This window comes from Zootoca vivipara, chromosome 13 (assembly GCF_963506605.1).
Source record: "Zootoca vivipara chromosome 13, rZooViv1.1, whole genome shotgun sequence".
NCBI classification, from domain to species: domain Eukaryota; kingdom Metazoa; phylum Chordata; class Lepidosauria; order Squamata; family Lacertidae; genus Zootoca; species Zootoca vivipara.
In genome coordinates, this window is record NC_083288.1 from 1221459 (window position 1) to 1234514 (window position 13056).

At 47.3% G+C, this 13056-nt stretch overlaps 1 protein-coding gene across 9 annotated transcripts in view; it reads left to right on the plus strand.

The window, feature by feature from the left end:
* Positions 1-3573: 3573 nt before the first annotated feature.
* SGSM1 (small G protein signaling modulator 1) overlaps positions 3574-13056 on the plus strand; it is an 82315-nt gene continuing 72832 nt past the window's right edge. For 5 of the 9 annotated variants that reach the window (XM_035134582.2, XM_035134583.2, XM_060282103.1 and 2 more), the window contains exon 1: positions 3653-3742. The gene's annotated coding sequence lies outside the window, so the exon portion shown is untranslated. Of the gene's footprint in view, positions 3743-13056 lie in introns of all 9 variants that reach the window. The other 4 variants (XM_035134584.2, XM_060282101.1, XM_060282102.1 and 1 more) reach the window with 1 other exon arrangement.

Here is a 13056-nt window from a genome sequence, read left to right on the forward strand (position 1 = left end):
GTACATGTGAAAAGGACCTAGGAGTCTTGGTAGACCACAGACATGACATGAGTCAGCAGTGTGATGCAGCAGCTAAAAAAGCCAATGCAATTCTGGGCTGCATCAATAGGAGTATAGCATCTAGATCAATTGATGCTTTTGAATTATGGTGCTGGAGGAGACTCTTGAGAGTCCCATGGACTGCTAGAAGATCAAACCTATCAATTCTTAAGGAAATCAGCCCTGAGTGCTCCCTGGAAGAACAGATCGTGAAGCTGAGGCTCCAATACTTTGGCCACCTCATGAGAAGAGAAGAATCCTTGGAAAAGACCCTGATGTTGGGAAAGATTGAGGGCACTAGGAGAAGGGGACGACAGAGGACAAGATGGTTGGACAGTGTTCTCGAAGCTACGAACATGAGTTTGACCAAACTACGGGAGGCAGTGCAAGACAGGAGTGCCTGGCGTGCTATGGTCCATGGGGTCACGAAGAGTCGGACACGACTAAACGACTAAACAACAACAACAACATCTAGATCAAGGGAAGTAATAGTACCACTGTATTCTGCTCTGGTCAGACCTCACCTGGAGTACTGTGTCCAGTTCTGGGCACCACAGTTCATGAAGGATACTGACAAGCTGGAACGTGTCCAGAAGAGGGCAACCAAAATGGTCAAAGGACTGGAAATGATGCCTTATGAGGAACGGCTTAGGGAGCTGGGTATGTTTAGCCTGGAGAAGAGAAGGTTAAGGGGTGATATGATAGCCATGTTCAAATATATGAAAGGATGCCATATAGAGGAGGGAGAAAGGTTGTTTTCTACAGCTCCAGATTAGTGGACACGGAGCAATGGATTCAAACTTCAAGAAAGAAGATTCCACCTAAACATTAGGAAGAACTTCCTGACAGTAAGAGCTGTTCGGCAGTGGAATTTGCTACCAAGGAGTGTGGTGGAGTCTCCTTCTTTGGAGGTCTTTAAGCAGAGGCTTGACAGCCATATGTCAAGATTGCTTTGATGGTGCTTCCTGCTTGGCAGGGGGTTGGACTGGATGGCCCTTGTGGTCTCTTCCAACTCTATGATTCCCGCTGTAGTGGTACCTATTTATCTACTTGCACTTTGCCGTGCTTTCGAACTGCTAGGTGGGCAGGAGCTGGGACCAAGCAACAGGAGCAACACCCCGTCGTGGGGATTCGAACCGCTGACCTTCTGAGCCCTAGGCTCAGTGGTTTAACCCACAGCGCCACCCACTGTTGTAGCATACAAACCGGTAAATAGATTCTTCTTATCTTTTGGCAGATCTTCACCTGAAATGCTTAATAGAAAAGCTTCTGGTCTTTTAACAAAAGTTAACTTTAACATTTTTTTCATTTCATTATAAATCATATTCCAATAATTTTTAATTATTTTACAATTCCACCACATATGGAAAAAACCTTCCTTTTCTTTACATTTCCATCACTTATTAGAACTTGTTCTATCCATTTTTTTGCCAATTTCACAGGTGTGATATACCATCAATACATCGTTTTCATATAATTCTCTTTTAACAGTATGCAGTCAGTGAATTTTAAATTGACTTTCTATAATTTTTCCCAATCGTCCATTTGTATGTTGTGTCCTATATCTTGTGCCCATTTAATCATTACAGATTTGACTTTTTCATCTTTAGTCCCCCATTCTAATAATAGATTATACATTTTCTTTAAGAATTTATTATTATCATCTACAATTTCTCTTTGAAATCTAGATATGGTATATCCAAATCCTTTCTTACTATCTTCTTTAAAAACCTCATTTAATTGACAATGCTGCAGCCAGACATGAATGTGTTATCTTATCTCATCATAATCCTTAAGTTTTAATTTCCCTTCTCTTTCTATCAGCAAATCTCTATATGTTGGCCATTTCCCTTCCATATTTATCTTTTTAATTGAAATTGCTTCTGTTGGGGCGACCCACCACAGGGTTTTTTGTTCAAATAAATCTTTATATTTTCCCATACTTTTATCAATGATTTCCTGATTATATGATTATGAAAACCTTTATGTACTTTCACTTTATTATACCATAAGTACGCATGCCAACCAATCATGTCCTTCCAGATCCAGTAAATCGGTATTTTCTAATTTAATCCAATCCCGGATCCAAGTAGCACAGCTCACTTCATAATAAAGTTTGAAATCTGGAAGGGAGAATCCTCCTTTTTGATTAATATCTGTTAATATTTTATATTTTATCATTGGTTTCTTCCCTTTCCTGATAAATTTAGAAATATCTTTTTGCCATTTCTTGAAGCAGACAGTATTGTTTGGAATAAAAACATCATTTTTGCCAATGCGTTCATTTTAATTGCTGCAATTCTTCCTGATAATGATAAATTCATTCTGCCCCATATTTCTAAATTCCTTTTTAACTCATTCCAACATTTTTCATAATTATCCTTATAAATATTGATATTTCTGGTTGTTAGCCAAATTCCTAAATATTTAACCTTTTTATGGGTTTCTATTTCTATGGTTTGAGATAATTCCTTTTTATCTGAATCTGTTAGATTTTTAACTAATAACTTGGTCTTTTGTTTAATTTAAATCCTGCTACTTGCCCAAACTTTTGAATTCTTTCTAACACTGTTGGAATAGTGTTTTGGGGATCTTCAACTGTAATTACCAGATCGTCTGCATAGGCCTTCAATGTATATGACTTTTCCCCTACTTTAATTCCTTTAATGTTTTCATTTGCCCTTATGTTTCTTGCCAGGACTTCCAGGACTAAAATAAATAATAAAGGCGACAGCGGACATCCTTGTCTTGTTCCTTTTTGTATTTTACATTCTTCTGTTACCACCTGATAGACAATTGATCTTGCTTTTTGATCTGAATATATAGCATGGATTTCTTTTCTAAAATTTTCTCTAAAATTCATTTCTTCAAGTACTTTTTTCATAAATTCCCAAGAGACATTGTCAAATGCTTTGTCAGTGTCTATAAACATCAATGCTGCTTGCTTTTCATTTCTCACTTCTAGGTATTCTATAATATCTATAATATTTCTTATATTATCCTTAATTTGTCTACCTGGAAGAAATCCTGCCTCATCATGATGTATATAATCTTTCAATACTGTTTTCATTCTATTGGCCATTATGTTAGCAAACAATTTATAATCATTATTTAATAACGAAATCGGTCTATACTTTTTTTATAGAAGCCACATCAGTATCTTGTTTTGGAATCAGTGTGTTATATATGCCTCTTTCCATGTTTGTGGGACTTTCCCTAATATTAAAATTTCATTATATCCTGCACGCAATGGTTTTAGCAATTTATTATTTAATTTCTTATAAAGAGAGTGGGACTCTTAATTCGCGGTGCCAAGCGGCTAGTCCGCTGGAAGTCGGAGGACGTAGGCGAAGGCCGGCGTGGCCGCCGCTGCTGTGCGGCTCGGAGGGGCGGCGCGTCGGGCTCGCCCAGCCCAGCGCAGCGCAGTCATCCGCCCGCCCGCCCGCCCGCCTCTCCGCCCTCGGCTCGCTGGGCTCTGGGCAGAAGGAGGAAGCGCACGATGGCGGCGGCGGCGGCGGCGGCGGCGACCTCCTCTCCGGCCGGGGTCCGCCGGGGTCCAGGCGCGGCGGGCGGCGGCGGGGGCAGCCGGGGGGCGCCGGGGGGCTCGGCGGCCGCCCTGCGCGCCCTGACGCCCTCGTCGCTGCTGCTGCTGCCAGCCGAGGCCGAGACGCGGCAGCGCCTCCTGCGCAGCGCCAAGAAGGAGGTGGGTGCGCGCTGCCTTCCCTTGGGGGGGGGGGCAAGGCTCGTTCGGTAGCTTTGCTGCATTTGCGCGCTGGTGGGGGTGGTGGTGGGGGGTGCGACTTACGAGTCTCCTGTCTTTGGCTCCATGCACTTGACTCATCCTGTTCAAGGCGGGCGGGCGGGGGAGAGTCAAGCACCGTTTCCCACCTTCTTGGGGGCTTTAGCCCGAGCGGGGAGATTTCCTCCCTCCTCTCAGGAAGAAGAGACCTGGCCAGCTACAAATGGACACGGGGGTGTTACCCCAAAGAGCAGATTAGTTTGTTCAAAAAGAAAAGCGAGGCAAAGCAGGAAGGGATGCAAAACTCCCCAGATTGGGGGGGGGGCATGCCACCCCTTCCCCATTTTGTCCTGCATGTGCAGGGTTACCCTGTCATAGTGGTCCTTGCAGTCTTCGCATGCTCCTGTCTCCCATGCTCCCCTTATTTGGCAGCAAGGTCACCATGGAGGTGCACAGATGAGAGGTGGCGTGGAGAGGTGACCAGTTGTTGAGCATCGCAGGTGGTGCTGGGGCCCCGTGGGGGGGGGGGCTTCCCACAGGTATCTGGCTGGCCACTGTGAGAGCCGGAGGCTGGACACCTCTGCCTGATCCAACAGGACTTAACTTTAAGATGACACTAGTCCCTTGGGCAAGATGAGATAGTAGAGGTAAAGGGAGTCCCTGAGGACACACAGAGTGCCTTTCCCCCATCTGGGGATGACCCTTCCTCTCTAGTCTGGAACATTTCCTGCCCTCCGGACAGCTTATTTATTATCTTTGTTGCCTTCAGCATTATTGGAACGTGAATAATTTCTCAAGGTCTCTAGCAGCATGACACCTGGACCTGTCTGCCTAGCCGATGATGGCTGTGTGTGTGTCTGTCAACATTCTTAAGGGTCCAAGACCCTTTCATTCTCCTCATCCCTCCCCCAAGGATCAGAACTGAGATGGCTCCAATTTTGATCCCCCCTCCCTCTGCTCCGCCAATTGCTGCTTATGTAAGTCTAGTTCAGGATTGTGCAGAGCGCACAGCCCGGGAGGTGTGTGTGGCTGGTACTGGGCTACTCCTTTGCAGCTCCCTCTCACTGCAGATTCACTTGTGCTGCTCTTGGGAGGGGAGCTGCAGGCTGGCTGGCGTGACCCCCATGGGAAAGTTTGGCTCCATTGCTCCCATTAATTGAATTCTGGCATCATCTGTTGCTGAGTCCTGACAGATCCATCAAGGGCAAGATGGACAAGAAGAGGTCACTGCATTAGTTTGCCTAGGCCTGATGCTTCTGCACTTCAAAACCTCTCCATGTTGTTTTTTTTGTCATGGACTGGAGCAAAGCCTTTGCTGGGGGCTAGAGAGACCAGGGGCTGGAAGATGATCCAGGGAGCCCACTGGTCCATCTAGCTCAGGACTGTCCATGCCAGGGATGGGGAACCTCTTCATGAGGTCTTCCTGGCCAACCCTCTTTGCAGGCTGTGCATCTCCACATGGAACCAGCCTGGCTCCATGCCCACCATCCTTTGGCCCAACTGGGATGTGTCCCCTTCAACTGGGAGTCTGGATGGAGAAGTGCATGTGCAGATCCACACGAGGCACATTTTTAAAAGTGACTTCCCCCAAAGAATTATGGGATCTGTAGTTGCTTAAGGGTACTGGGAATTGTAGCTCTGGTGGGGAGAAACAGCAGTTTCTAGGATACATAGCTGCCAAGTTTTCCCTTTTCTCGCGAGGAAGCCTATTCAGCATAAGGGAAAATCCCTTTAAAAAAGGGATAACTTGGCAGCTATGCTAGGATACTTTGCAAGGAAGTCATGTGCTTTAAATATATCTGTGGATTTGCCCTTAGATTTTGCATTTTGGCATGGCTGGAATGAAACCTGTGCAAAGGTGAGGCCCCCATCAACTACTAGGCCCATTTTTCCTTCTGCCCCTGCCCAACACGGTGGTCTCCCATGGGGCAGGGGGGGCTTGGGGGCTGCTCCACCCTTTCCAGCTGACACAAGGAGCAGCGGCTCTCCAGGCTCTGAGGCAGGGATTGAACCTGGGACCTTTTGCTTGTCCCTGAGCCACACTGCTCCCTGCTCCTCCTCCAGCCTCCCCTCCAGCCATGTACCAAGCCACAGGTGCTGTGTGCCTCTTCTTGTGAGCCTGGGAGAGCTGGACTCTGCATAGGGCTTTTAATCAGCAAGCCACCGTAGGGGCCAGAGATGAGTTTCATTCAGGCTGCCTCACGGGGACCAGGATGTGAAAGGCAAACTGGGCTGGGATGTGAACTGTGGCACATGGGGAACATGTCACAAACCTTGGACATCCTGTGTTGCCTTGTATCTCCTGTGTTGGGGTGTAGGCTGTGCAAGAAATAAGAAATAGGAGTATGTGTCCTCATTGGCCTGGCAGTTTTATTTCTGTTTGCAGTTGTGAGCTGGCAATTCCTCTGTTAGTCAAATAAATTGTGCTTCTCTGCTTGCATGTGATTTGCAATTGAGAGAGAGAGCGCATGCCTGCCCACTTTATGATCCCTGGGATGAAGGAGTTGGGTGGCCTGAAAACACGTTCCTCCTCCTTCTCTGAGCTCCTCTCAAGGAATCGGGGGGGGGGGCTAATATGAAAGTGTCCCCACTGTAAATGTAAAACACTAGCATGCCACTTTAAACGATCATAGCTTTCCCCTCAAAGAATCCTGGGAACCGTAGTTTGTTGTTTGGTGCTGAGAGGCCCTAACAGGACTATTATTTGTCTCACAAAACTTCAATTCTCAGTGTGGTTTAATAGTCAGTCCCTCTTCTCAAGGAACTCTGGGAACTGTAGCTCTTCGAGGGGGATAGGGGATCTCCCAACAATGCTCTGCACCCTTAACAAACTACAGTTCCCAGGATTCTTTGGGGAAAGCCATGGCTGCTTAAAGTGGTGTGATACTACTTTACTTCTAGAGTGCAGACGGGGCCCATCGTCTTGTGGGAGAGTTTTATAGTGACAAGTGCTAGGGAAAAAGCTTTGCCAAAAGGCATCACTCACTCTCTCACACACACACACAAATTGTGTCCCAAATGTGACACACACTGAAAAAACACAGCCATGGTTTGCGTGATGAGGGGTGTGAAGCAAGCAAAAAAATATGTCAGCATCTTTTTCTCTTTCTGGCTGACTCTAAAGCCCTTGATAAATGCTCTCAAGGAATAGCAAGGCAACCAGTTCATGCAGTCCCAATTGATGTGTTGATGGTGAGAAAGCAGAATGAAGTTCTTCTGGTTGCCTTGGCAACCCCACCAATATTGGAAGGGTGGTGGTTACTTAACACCAGCCCGGGGGGGGGGGGGCACAGTGGCAGCGAGGTTAGCATCCTGCTGACCCAGAAGGCATCCCCCTCAGCTGTGTGTCTTCCATTTGATTTTTAAATGGGGCTCCCACTGGGCACAAGGTGGAGGTCGTCTCCAGCACCTTTTAATTGCCTGCTCTGCCGGCAATGAGCTTAAGACATTTTTATTCCTTAGTGCTGAACACTCTTAAGGTCTATTCTTGGATAGCTTTTTCTGGAAAGTTATTGATTGTGTGGCGTCGGAGGTGGTTCTCAGAATGGCCTCCAGTAATTGATGCAGCATGTGGGACGCCCCTGGGAGAGGTGGGGAGGCTGAGAGCCGTTTCCCCTTGGACCTCCAATGAAGCTGAACGTTGGAGAATTCGGGACAGAAAGTCCTTCCTCATGTAGTCATAGTGGAACTCTGGAACTCACTCCCACCAGAGGCAGTGAAGGCCCCCAGCTAGGAGGGCCACATGGGCTGTCCTCTGCCTCCACAGTGTAAATACCAGTTGCTGAAAGCCTTGTGCTTCGATCCCACAGGCACATGGCTGCCCCTGGTGAGAACAGGAGGCTGGACGGGATGGATGATTGGCCTGATCCCACAGCCAAGCCCTTCCTACGTTCTGCCTCCACTGGTGGAGCCAGGATACCTCCAAAGACCACTTACTGGGAATTGCAATTGGGGAGAGCCCTAATGGGGGGCTTCCCATGGGGGCCTCTGGGTGGCCACTGTGAGAATAGGAGGCTGGACTACATGGGCCCCCATTTGGCTTGATCCCACAGCCAGTCTTCTCACACTCTCCCTCTCCTGTTAAAGAAGGCATGAATACCCCTGACTGCCGCTTGCCGGGAATTGCAAGTGGGAGAGTGCTGGAGTGCCCTGGCCTTAGGCCTCTGCTGTGTGTGAGAAGAGGAGGCTGGACTATGTGGGCCATTGGCTCTTCTCAGGTTCTCTGCCACCTCCTCACTTAATTTGTGTAAAAGCAGAGCCCCCTCCTGCAACCTGGTGCTGGGTTACAACTCCTGCCTTCCCACCACCCAGTGACACAAGTTGGGGAAGGTTGTGTGTGCGTTACAAGCCATTTCCTCTGTTGGATGGTCAATGGAACACAGAATTGTTGGTGAAGTTGATGTGAATCTACTTCTTATTAGGAGAATTGCAGTATCTTATTCAGTAAATAGGTTAGAAATTGTTTGACCAACTAAAAACTTCCATCGGAAGGCAGGTTAAGAAAACACACTGATATATAATATGAGCTGCTCTTTTTTAAAAAAAATTGTAGATGGCAAACATGTCTGTGAGAAGGGAGCCAATGTGGTGCAATGGTTAGAGTGTGGGGCTGGGACCTGGGAGACCGGGATTCATGGCTCTGTTTGGACAAGAAGCTCACTGGGCCTCTCACTGCTTTTCTCAGCCTTGCCTGCCTTGCAGGGTTGTTGTGAAGACAAAATGAGGGAGAAAGTTGCATATGCCACTTTGAGCTTCTTAAAGAAGCTGTGAGGCGTGGGGGCTGCTCCCTGCAAGGCCCTTTCCACCTGGCCTAGGGGGCAGGGCCCAGACTCACCCAGCACTCCTGGGTTAAACATGTATTCTGTAGTTGACCTCCTTTGTAATGTTTTATTTTGAAATCTTTGAGATAATATTTTAGTTTTCTGTTATGTTGCTTTGACTGTATACTCTATATTTGACTTCCTTCAGATTACTTTATTTATGTTTTATTGATTTAATATGCTTTAAACCGCTTTGAGATTTCTCTTAAAAATGTAAAGCGATATAGAAATTAAAAAATAAATGAATAAAATAAATAAGTTAAATAAAAATAAGTAAAAATATGTGAGAGTTGGGAGAATGCATCTTTTAAGATGATGGTATCTATACCTGATACATGAACCATCCTTTAAGAGCCAGTGTTCTTTTATTTCTGCTCATATGTGGATTTCGGACCAAACTAGCCAAATTAACAATTGTGTGTTTCATTTTATTTTAAAGTATATTGCTGGTGCCCACCCCCTTGAAATACCTGAAACACCTACAATTCGCAGGGAGGGGGGAGCTTTCTGCTGTGAGTTGGCTGAGGAAGAGCCTCCGGTTCCTTTCTCTTGAAGGTCATAGCCTCTCCTCTGCTTTCTCCTGCTCAAGGTGCTTTTTGTTCCCCCTCCCCCAAGAACTCCCCACCTCACAGTGCTGAGCATCCATCCATGCCCCCCCCTGCCTGTTTGGAGCTGACTCTCCTCCTCCTCCTCCTCCTCCTCCTCTCCCCCCCCCCCCCGCTTTGCCAGCTCATCCTCCAGCATTGATTTCTTCAGTTTGTTTCCGTGGCAACAGCCTCACAAGCTGCTGCCATGATTTTAACATTTTCAGTGGCTTTGGGGAGTGAAGCAGTTAGAAGGGGATGGAATTTGGAAATGTGCGTCAACTCAGCATCACAATTCTTTCTTTCTCTCTGTAGCATCATATGATCTGAAAGGGCTTCCTGGGTGAACATTTTACAGCTCCCCACTGATTATGGCAGAAACAGATGGCACCCCTGTTGTTGTGCACACTAAATTTTCCAAGGGTGCAAAAGCATAGGAACATGGGGGGGAGGGCTGCCTTATCTGCCCTCGGTCCATGTAGCTCAGTATTGTCTACACTGACTGGCAGCAGCTCTCCAGGGTTTCAAACAGGGTGATGCTGCCAGAGATTGAACCAGGGACCTTTTGAATGCCAAGCAGGTATTCTGCCACTTAAAGAAGAGCAGACCTGGAACCAGCTAGGCATTCCTGCATTGCAAGGGTTGGACTAGATGACCTGCGGGGGCCCTTTCAACTCCACAATTCTGTGATTCTGTTCATCTATATGTATACAGATCTGCAGAAAAGCATTTTGGCAGGAGGAGGGTTACCAGCAATAAAGGCAGAAATAAGAGTTTTGGCACTTGCTTGGTATGAAGAAACATTACATGGCTGTAGTAACTTGTTTGCTTTAGCAGGGAATGGATTTAGTTTTAAAGATGCACACTACCTTCCAGGTGCCTGCTTGCCTTTCCCCCACCTCCGTCTCAACAGAAACAGTGCAGTTCTCCAGTTCTTTCCTTGTTGGGAAATGCAGCTCTGCAGAAGGCTCCCTTGTGGCATTTCCTTTGGTTCTGAATTCTGCATATGGGACAGGTGGGAAAGGCTGCACCTGGCTCTACAGGTGCATTGCAGCCCTGGTGCTTAGGAGCAGTACCTGGGTACAATGTGTGTGTGATCCGAGAAACATTTTGATCCCTACCTTCTTAAGATTGAAGACTAACCCCAGGCACCTAAAGTCACTGTGCCACTTTGCACTCTCAGGTATATGCTGAAAATCAGTTCTTGCCATGATTGTTTTTTGTCTCCCTAAATGAAACACTGGGGGTGGGGGTGGAGAGAGAACCGTCGTGCTTCTTCCATCCGTATCAGACTCCTCAGCTATGTTATCATCTGTATAACCCAAAGCAAACAGTGATTGAATGCACAGGAATAATGCAAGCAGTGTGTTTTTTACTTCATTAATAGGATATTGCTTTATCTACAGGATAGTTTTTTCCACTTGTCACTGCAGGATATTGGAATTACAGGCTGGTGACAGCAGAGGAACAGGGGGGGAGGGAGAGAGGGGGGGTTGTGTTTTGTTAAGACGATAGTCAATGTGCAAAGCCAAAGGCTCTCCTGGTTACACCTGTGCAAATTCAAAATGAGAGAACAAGTTTTTCAGTGCTGACACGGCCAAGGTGATGCAGCAGCTAAAAAAGCCAATGCAATTCTGGGCTGCATCAATAGGAGTATAGCATCTAGATCTAGGGAAGTAATAGTACCACTGTATTCTGCTCTGGTCAGACCTCACCTGGAGTACTGTGTCCAGTTCTGGGCACCACAGTTCAAGAAGGATACTGACAAGCTGGAACGTGTCCAGAAGAGGGCAACCAAAATGGTCAAAGGCCTGGAAACGATGCCTTATGAGGAACGGCTTAGGGAGCTGGGCATGTTTAGCCTGGAGAAGAGAAGGTTAAGGGGTGATATGATAGCCATGTTCAAATATATAAAATGATGTCATATAGAGGAGGGAGGTAGGTTGTTTTCTGCTGCTCCAGAGAAGCAGACACGGAGCAATGGATTCAAACTTCAAGAAAGAAGATTCCACCTAAACATTAGGAAGAACTTCCTGACAGTAAGAGCTGTTCGACAGTGGAATTTGCTGCCATGGAGTGTGGTGGAGTCTCCTTCTTTGGAGGTCTTTAAGCGGAGGCTTGACAGCCATCTGTCAGGAATGCTTTGATGGTGTTTCCTGCTTGGCAGGGAGTTGGACTGGATGGCCCTTGTCAAGGGCGTAGCCAGGATCAAAACTAGGGGGGGGGGGCAAGCCATGATCATTCAGGGGCGGGGCCACAAAGTGGGAACGTGGGCGGGGCTACAGGGCCAGCTGGCATGACGGCATCGTGGTGGCGGCAGCGGCCACCTTGTGCTTCTGGGGCTGGCAACGGCAGCGGCTACCCTGCTTGGCTGGAGAGGACGGGAGGGTCGGGCAGGCAAGAGGGGGTGACAGGGTGGGCGAGGGCAAGGCAAGGCACGGCCGCAGTCACGACAGCTCCGAGGCGTTGCTGCATATCAGCATAATATTTCAACCATGTTGTGGGTTCAAGCCCCACCTTAGGAAAAAATTCCTGCATTGCAGGGGGTTGGACTAGATGACCCTTGTGGTCCCTTCCGACTACAATTCTATGATTCTATTGATATATTGCCATAGCATATGCATCATTCTGCTTTCTTGAATTGTCCTACTCCTAGGCATAGCAGCCAAATCCTAGAGGCCTAGGTGCCCCCCCCCAAATTACTGGTAAATACCGTATTTGAAAGAGTCACCCCCCCATTTTGATGGGCTTTCTATGTGGGGCTTATCTGCCCCCCCCCAGTATTTTATTAAGGATGGAAGAGGGAGGGAAGGAAGGAATAATAGAGAGAGGGATACCTCATATTTGTGGGTGCCTCTGGGTGATGCTGTGAAGCTGGAACTCTGCAGCAAGATGATGGGAGGGTTGGGCAGGGGAGAGGGGGTGGCAGGGCGGGCGAGGGCGAGGCAAGACAGGGCCGCAGTCTCGATGGCTCCGAGGCGTTGCTGCATATCAGCATTATATTTCAACCATGTTGTGGGTTCAAGCCCCACATTGGGGAAAAATTCCTGCATTGCAGGGGGTTGGACTAGATGACCCTTGTGGTCCCTTCCGACTACAATTCCATGATTCTATTGATATATTACCATAGCATATGCATGATTCTGCTTTCTTGAATTGTCCTAGGCATAGCAGCCAACTCCTAGAGGCCTAGGTGCCTCCCCCCCCCAAAAAAAAATTACTGGTAAATACTGTATTTTAAAGAGTCATCCCCCCCCCATGTTGATGGGCTTTCTATGTGGGGCTTATCTGCCCCCCCCCGTATTTTATTGAGGATGGAAGAGGGAGGAAAGGAAGGAATAGAGAGAGGGATAACTCACATTTGTGGGTGCCTCTGGGTGACGCTGTTATGCTAGAACTCTGCAGCAAGAGGAAGATACCGGTACACCTGTACAGGAGCCTTGTAAGCAGCTTTCTCTCTGCTTGATTTACAGCAGGCACGTCCAACAGGTAGATTGTGATCTACCAGTAGATCACTGGATGTCTGTGGTAGATCACTGCTAGATCACTGGCACCCCTAAAAAAGCTCACCCAAAATTTTCCTCCTCCCTAAAAAAAAGCTGAACTATGACCTGAAGCCCTAAACAAAAATGGGCCTCCCTCCCTCCTAAAAGAAGCTCAACAAGTTTGACCTAAAGCCCCCAAAACAGGGCTTCCCTTCCTTAAAAAAACTCAACAGCTTTGACCTGAACCCCCCAAAAGGGGGTAGATCACTCCCAGTTTTTAACTCTGTGAGTAGATCAGAGTCTCTTGGGAGGTGGCCACCCCTGATTTACAGTATACAGATGCAGGAGGAGGGGCAGACTGGAACACCACTGCTTTTTATAAACATCAC